Source organism: Triticum aestivum, chromosome 1A (genome assembly GCF_018294505.1).
Source record: "Triticum aestivum cultivar Chinese Spring chromosome 1A, IWGSC CS RefSeq v2.1, whole genome shotgun sequence".
NCBI classification, from domain to species: Eukaryota; Viridiplantae; Streptophyta; class Magnoliopsida; order Poales; family Poaceae; genus Triticum; species Triticum aestivum.
The window spans coordinates 258,020,044-258,028,164 of record NC_057794.1 but is presented as its reverse complement, the minus strand read 5'-3'; positions in this window follow the sequence as shown (position 1 = coordinate 258,028,164).

Here is an 8,121-nt window from a genome sequence, read left to right as displayed (position 1 = left end):
AGTCCCTATATATTTAATGACTGATGGTGGTTCACACAGTATTCATGGTTCTTTCCGTAAAATGTTTGCCATGTATGATGTTAACCATAGAATTGCATCACCCTATCATCCTCAGTCTAGTGGTCAAGTTGAACTTAGCAATAGAGAAGTAAAATTAATTTTGCAAAATACTATTAATAGGTCCAGGAAGAATTGGTCTAAGAAATTAGATGATGCACTTTGGGCTTATAGAACAGGATATAAAAATCCTATGGGTATGTCTCCTTATAAAATGGTTTATGGAAAATCTTGTCATTTTGCCTCTTGAGTTAGAACATAAAGCATATTGGGCCATCAAAGAGCTCAATTATGATTTCAAACTTGCTGGTGAAAAGAGGTTATCTGATATTAGCTCACTAGATGAATGGAGAATCCAAGCTTATGAAAATGCAAAATTATTCAAAGAAAAGGTTAAAAGATGGCAAGGCAAAAGAATCCAAAAGCATGAGTTTAAAGTCGGAGCATATGTTCTTTTGTACAACTGTTGTTTCAGATTCTTTGCAGGAAAACTCCTCTCAAAATGGGAAGGCCCCTATGTTATCAAGGAGGTTTATCGGTCTGGAGCCATCAAAATAAATAGTTCCGAAGGTACTAACCCGAAGGTTGTCAATGGGCAACGAATAAAGCATGATATCTCAGGTATGCCTATTAATGTTGAAAGTAATATAATCCAAACTTTGACACCGGAAGAACACATAAAAGAGTCCTTTCGGAACACTCCAGAATCGTGAAAATAAGGAGGTACATGATACGGTAAGTAAACGGACTCCAGAAAATCAGAAAAAATATTTTTTATTAGTTTTGGAATATTCAATAATTTTGGAAATAAAGAAACTTCCAGGAAGCGTCCCTTGGTGGGCACAAGACACCAAGGCCTGGGGCGCCCAGGTGGGTTGTGCCCACCTGGGACACCTTTCGGACTCTGTTTTTCTACCTCATGCTTGTCCTCCAAGATAAAAAAATCTATATATACTTCCCGAACCTGTTGATCACAGTATCACTGAGAAATCCTCTATTCTTTTTTTGTGTTGTTTTCTGTTAGATCCCATCTACCATGGCCTCTTCAAGTCCCTCCAAGGACAAGTTCTTCAAGAATGTCATCAACCCATATCTACGGGAGGTGGTGCAGCACCCTCAAACCATCCAGATGCATGAGGGGGTGTTGTACATCCACGATGAGCAAGGTCCCAAAGGCACGGGAACCATGGAGGCCAAGCTTGAAGCCATGGAGCAAGAAGTCTTCCGGTGCAAGGGGATGGTGGAGCGTGGGCTCAATGCCAATCACCTCATGATCACGGACCTTTCCCGTGATCTCAAGTTGGATGGCAAGCCCATGAAGGACATCATCTTCACCCTCAATGAGCAAATCAACTTTCTCCAAAGCCAGATCTATGATCTCCAAAACCAAGTCTTTGAATATGAGGTGACGTTTAAAGGTACGAGTTTGGTTGCTAGTTGTAGGAATCGTGAGACTCACTCCTCCCCTTATGATGGTGGACCATTGCCATGTAAATCCAAGGACAAGATCTCTTCTTCTTCACCAACATCATCTTCTCCACCACCAAAAGAGAATTGAGTATCGAGTATGGGAACTCCCCTTGGCTTTCTCCAAGCTTGGGGGAGGTTCCCCGATATCGTATCATCCCACTATTTTTTTGCTTTTACTTATTTTAGTTCGATATTTTTGCTTTAGATGAATAAAAGTTTAGTTCGATCCTTTCTTCTTTGAGAGTTTGCTTAGTGATCTATCCTTGTAATCATGTGCAAGTTATATAATAAAGTTTAGTGTGAGTTTTTGCTTTCTTTACTCTCATGTTGCAACACTACGAAAAAATACACTTCCATGATGATACGTGTTTGTCATAGTAGGTCGCATTTTCTGTCGTGCATGTACATCCATGACGATTTTATGACAGAATCAAGATAGTCATACCTGTGCTGTCGTAGAAGTGTTCCATGACATTACCAAAATTATCATCACGGAAGTTTCCACTTCCATGACGATAAATCGCGTGTCACAGAAGTGCTTTCATCAAGGGTGACCGACACGGGGCATCCACCGTAACGGAACGCCGTTAAGCTATCGGGTCAGGTTTTGGATCCGATAACCCGTTAACAGCCCCGACCAATGGGTATTTTCCATGTGTAAAATCATCATTGGCTGGGGGAAACACGTGTCGGCTCATTGTTGGGACAGATGTCATCCACTCATTGGACAGAAGGTGCCTATGATACGTCAACACGTGGCACGACCCAACAGAGGCCCATTCCTGTGAAAAGGCCGGCCCGTTTGACTTGGTAAAAAGGTGGCGGGCCGGCCCATGTAAAGCCTGTTAATGGCCTGTTCGCACATAGCTCATTTACAGCCCGCTAACCCAATGCCCGTTATGCCCTATACGAAATAGGCCCAGTAGAGTCATCTGGGCCACCCAATATGATTCCAGCCCATTTTCACTTCTGGCCCATGTATGGCCCATGACGTCTTTCGGCCCATATGAGGCCCTATGTAACTCTTGGCCTATTAATGGCTCGTGGTGAAACTAGCCCATAATGAATAGTGTATCACTTTACACCCATTAACAGCCCATGGTGAAACTGGCCCGTAATGAACAGTATATCACTTTATACCCATTAACGTCCCGTTATTCCGTTGGGACGTTTCCAGCCCATGTTATCTTTCGGCCTTCTCAGAGCCCATTTATTCTTGGGCTCATTTCCAGCATTCGTTTACTTACGGGCCATTACTGTCATTTTTTGCTTGTGGGCCAAATTCAGCCCGTGGTTACAGTCGGCCCGTTTGTGGTCCGTTAATATGTTGGGCCGTTTTCATAGCGTCATCAAATACGGCCTATTAACGATGGCCTGTTATGGTCGGCCCATGAATGGACGATTCCAACTCTAGCCCGTTTACGGCCATAATGCGGTCTGTTTGGCCCATGTTTGGCAAATCGATCATACGACCCGTATAAGGCCCATTGATGATACGGCCCGCAAAAGGCCCATTATTTCTACGGCCTGTAGAAGGCCCATTGTTTCTACAGCCCGTAGAAGGCCCACTATTTCTACGGCCAATAGGAGGCCCAGTGTCACTATAGTAAATATTAGCCCATGGTTATTGTGGCCTAATTTTAAAAAATAGGTTATTGCAGCCACTAGCTAACCGCGGAAAAAGAACTGCAATGACTACAAGCAAACAAATAAACAAGACAACAAGGAAATAAATAAGCAAGCAACTAATGCTAGGCTATCACGGCTATTACACATATTACATCCACTGGGCATCAAAGTTCGCCACCAGTGCAAATATAGGGAACAAAGCAACATATCATATACACTGGTTGTCAAAGTTGGTGACCAGCGCAAATAAACGCCGCAGCAAAACAAATCCAAAACTGAAACCACTTCAAAAGATCTCAAGAAACAATATCATGGGTACCCATAATGCTGGCAAGATGCTTAGCAAGCTTATTAACTTTCTCTTGTTTGGCGCTTAAATCCTCCAGCGCTTGCTGTTGCACCAGAAAATATCCATATGAATTCTGCAGGGACTTCCTCAGTCCTTCAGCTTCCTGTCGTAGCACATCTGATCAATGTCTTTCAACTTGAAGTTGAGACTCAAGAAGACGAACTTATTCAGGTAGCGAGTTCGAAGAGCTTGTGCCAGCAGTAGTGGCCAGTAACTCGAACACTACATCAAGACAGGACTTTTGGGTTCCCTCACTGTTGTCAAGATAGTTTTTATCAGCTTTCTTGGAGACCAACAGGGATGTCTCACTATCTTGAACCTTATCTGCATTACTTGCTTTACCATTGGATAACGCGGTACTGTTCTCCAATATTTTGTCCGCATTCTAAAAGAGAAACAAGCAAACACATCACATGTTTACCATGTTGTATACGAAACTCATTTTGGTAAATGAGTTCAGTAGTAAAGTGGATAGGATAACAGCATGAAACAAACATATATCTATGTACCATGGTCACTTTATGGTCTATATCATTCTAGTTTTTGTTGCCAAATCAAGATAGAGACACAGTTTAAATAATATTTGTTCAAGACAAAGCAGAATAGACAGAATATAAGTGTGGGAAACTATAGAGCAATAACAACACTTGTAATGTGCATGACATGAGAACATAACTGTTTATTCAATTGAAATTGAAATCAACATAGAGCAGGTTACAACAGCAAACCAGTTAAAGAAACAGGTTTAAAACATACCTGTTGCGCCATTGGAGTTTCAATTCCATCCTTCAAATTTGAAAATAGTTGGTATGAGTAAATACAGTAATGCAAGAGCAAAGGAGTATGAACCATAGCTACAGAACCTGACCTGAGAACAAATCTTCTTCTCCTTTAAGCGTTGAATTGGGATTCAGAGTGGTGGTCCTCGTGCTCTGGGCACTGCAGTTCCCTTACTAACTGCTCGTGTTTGGGTGCTCTGTGGTGGAGACGGTGTTGTGTCAACTGGAACTAGGTTACTATCTGCCGGGGTTGGGGTTAGAAGGGGTGTAGCTGGTTCTCTGTCCAACTGGGTAGGGGTACAATCTGCGAGAGTCTGGGTTATGTGTGGTGGATCTGGTCCTTGGGCAAGTACAACCGTGGTTCTATCTGCATCAACTGGTAGCACTATCTTTTCTGAAGACCGTGTTGTTACTCCCGTAGATACTGCCATCACGCTCTCCAATTCAAATGGCTGATAAACAAGAAAAGTAATTGAAAGTATAGACATTGTATGATAGACAGGTGCAATGGATAGTGGGGAATAAAAGAGGGCATGAAATAATTCATATTTATGTTGTCTAACAGGATAGCATGACACAATTTCACATATATGATGGCTAACTAAACAGGATAGCATGACACAATTTCACACTATGATGGCTAACTAAAAAAGATGGAAATACATAGTTCAAAAATATGAGACTATGTAAACAGGATGACATGACATAACTATATAATGTGTTTATTAAATAGGTTGGCATGCCATAATTCACATACATTCACGGATAGAATGCCATAATTCAAAATATGATGACTGTAAACACTAAACAGGATGAGATGATATAACTATATGATGTCTTTATTAAATGGGTTGCCATGCCATAATTCAGATAGATGATGTGTATGTACTATGTAAACATGATGGCATGATATAATTCAAATATATGATTTATATAGTAAGCAAGTAAGCAGATGGCAATCCATATATGATGTAAAAACTAAGCAATGCAAGACAACATGCATGACATGGGTAATATAACCCTGCCAAGTTTGAGCATACACCTCAGGGGGGAAATAGGATTGGTCATCAGTCTCTGAATCCTCCTCTGAGGAGCTCTCTGTAACCAGCAAGATGTCTGCTTCAGCAGGTAGCATTGTCTGCTCTGAATACCTTGTTTTCACTCCAGATACTTCCATCACCGCTTCAAATGGCTGATGCACAGGAAGAGTAGTTGAATATACAAACGTTGTCGACAAATGGAACATGTAATACAAAAAAATGATAGCATGATATAATTCACATACATGATGATTGGCTAAACAGCATGGCATTGCATAATTCACATATATAATGCCTTTGCAACAAGATAGCATTGTATAATTCACATATATAATGTCTTGCAACAAGATGGCAATGCATAATTCACATATATGGTAATTAGACACTGAACAGGTGGCATTCACACAAAGCATGTCTAAACTAATCAAATGACATAGCAATACGAGACACCATACGCACGATATGAGCAACATAACCCTACAAAGTTAGAGCATACACCTCGGGGGGGGGGAATAGGACTAGTCATCTGTCTCTGAATCCTCCTCTGAGAAGCTATCAGTAACCAGCGAGATATGTGCTTCGTCGGATAGCATAGTTTGCTCCGAAGACCTTGTTTTCACTCCAGAATTTGCCATCACCATGTCAAATGGCTGATGCACACGAAGAGCAGTTGAATGTACTAACATTGTTGAAAAATGTAATATGTAATGAAAAAAAGGATGGCTGGATATAATTTACATATAAGATGACTGGCTAAGCAGGATGGCATTGCAAAATTCACATATATGATGCCTGGCTAAACAAGATGGCGATGCATAATTCACATAAACGATGAATAAACTAAACAGATGGCATTCGCACAAAGGATGTCTAAACTAAGCAGATGACATATTTGATGTATAAAGTAAGCAATGCAAGACACCATATGCATGATATAACCAACATCAACATGCCAAGTTAGAGCGAAGACCTCAGGGGGTAAATAGGAGTTGTCTTCTCCTTCTGAATCCCCCTCAGAACAGATATCTTCCTCTCGATTACAATCCGAAATGCGTGGAGGGGGCTGCCTTTGCGCCTACCATGGAGCGACGTCTGCATGAAATTTTATTGCCACACAAGGCTTGTCTCTTTTGCTCTACATGTTCAGTTCCATTGTTTACAATAACTATCATGCATAGGAATAAAACATAGTGAGATTATGTAAGGAGTGCATGCAGAAATCTAGAGTGATGGTAGCAACCTGTGGATAGACCCAAAACCAATCATAGCAGGCAGATAATGGCTTCAGTTAAAAAATACAGATAATGGCTTCTTTATTGTTTGTTTCCCACCCAACACAAAACTCATAGTAGACACCGGAGATTAACCAGATAGTAGATAGATACTATTGATAGCGGCCCCGATATGTACCCCACAACCATTTAAAAACTCAAGTTTGACCATTAGTTTGGAGCTGACTCAGAGTCTAATCGGTGAACAGGATGATAAAGTAGCATGTAATATTAAGCGATGCATAACGTAAGCAGACACGAAAGAGTGCGACCTCTCTTGCGGACCTGTGTAGTCCTCGAGGTCATCTGCTCGGTTGATGATGGTAATGAGTTTTCATGGCTGCCAGCGGCGGGGAAGAAGATCTGAGGCGGTGAAAGACAGTCTGGAGGCCGGATCCCTGCTGTGCTGGACCCTTCTGTCGTTGGAGCAGCTGAGCTGGGGTGGACGACGGCGCAGCAGGAGCGGGACAAACCACGCAAGGTTGTCTTTGACAACTATGTGTAAGAGAAGTAATTCTGTAAGGGCTCGTTTGAATTGGAAGATTCCAACAATGCAGGGATAGGAAAAAGACAGGAATAGGATAGGAATGCACGTGCAAAACAGAGAATTTAAAAACACGGGATTTCTGCCAATCTGGGTGTTTGATTCACAACAATTGGAAGATCACAGGATGCAAAGAAGCATGGTGAGATTAAGTCAAACCACAAGAAAATGTATGGTTATAATGCTATTATGCTACTATCTCTTAGTCTTGTGCTTCATGCATAGGAATTTGAAAAGGAGGACAAGTGAAAATTAAAATTCCTACATTTCTTTCTTTCAAGGAGACACTAAAGGAACAAATCCGTGTGCTCAGTGGACAATATATATAACATGTAGAGTAAAAAAGAGATGCAACAAGTGTACAACCTCTTTGGCGAAGCCATGTCGATCTCAGCGTGATTGGGTTGGCCGGTGAGGATGCTCTGGCTGACTTTGCTGTCGGAGGAGGGGAAGAAGATCTTAGGCGTCTGGAGATGGAGCCTGAGGTACTACTCCGCTGTGATGGAGGGTTTCGTCGTTAGAGCAGCTCCGGTGAGTTGTACGACGCCGAGGCTGAAGCAGGACAAGAGAGACAACGAGCAACATTAACCTGAGTGGAATTCTAATAGCATCTCCAATACATGACGTAAAATACATAACCACAAAGTGCTAGATGTAAAATACATCAGCCGCTCATCTCTGAACTTAACTATCAAAACTGAACTTAACTGTCGAAACTGAACTTAACTGTTGAAACTGAACTTAACTGTCGAAACTAAATTTTGCTGTCAAAACTGAATTTTGCTATCGAAACTGAACGCACTAGCAAGGTGAGGCTACATGTTGGTCGACTGAATTTTTCATCTCTGGTCAGTCGATTTTGCAGCCATTGAATACGAAATCAAGGGCCTATGGTTCATCTTCAACCTCCACCCACCTGAGCCACCAGCCACCACCGGCCAAACAGCAGCCCCCCGCCGCCCGCGGCCGGCGGTGCACCGCC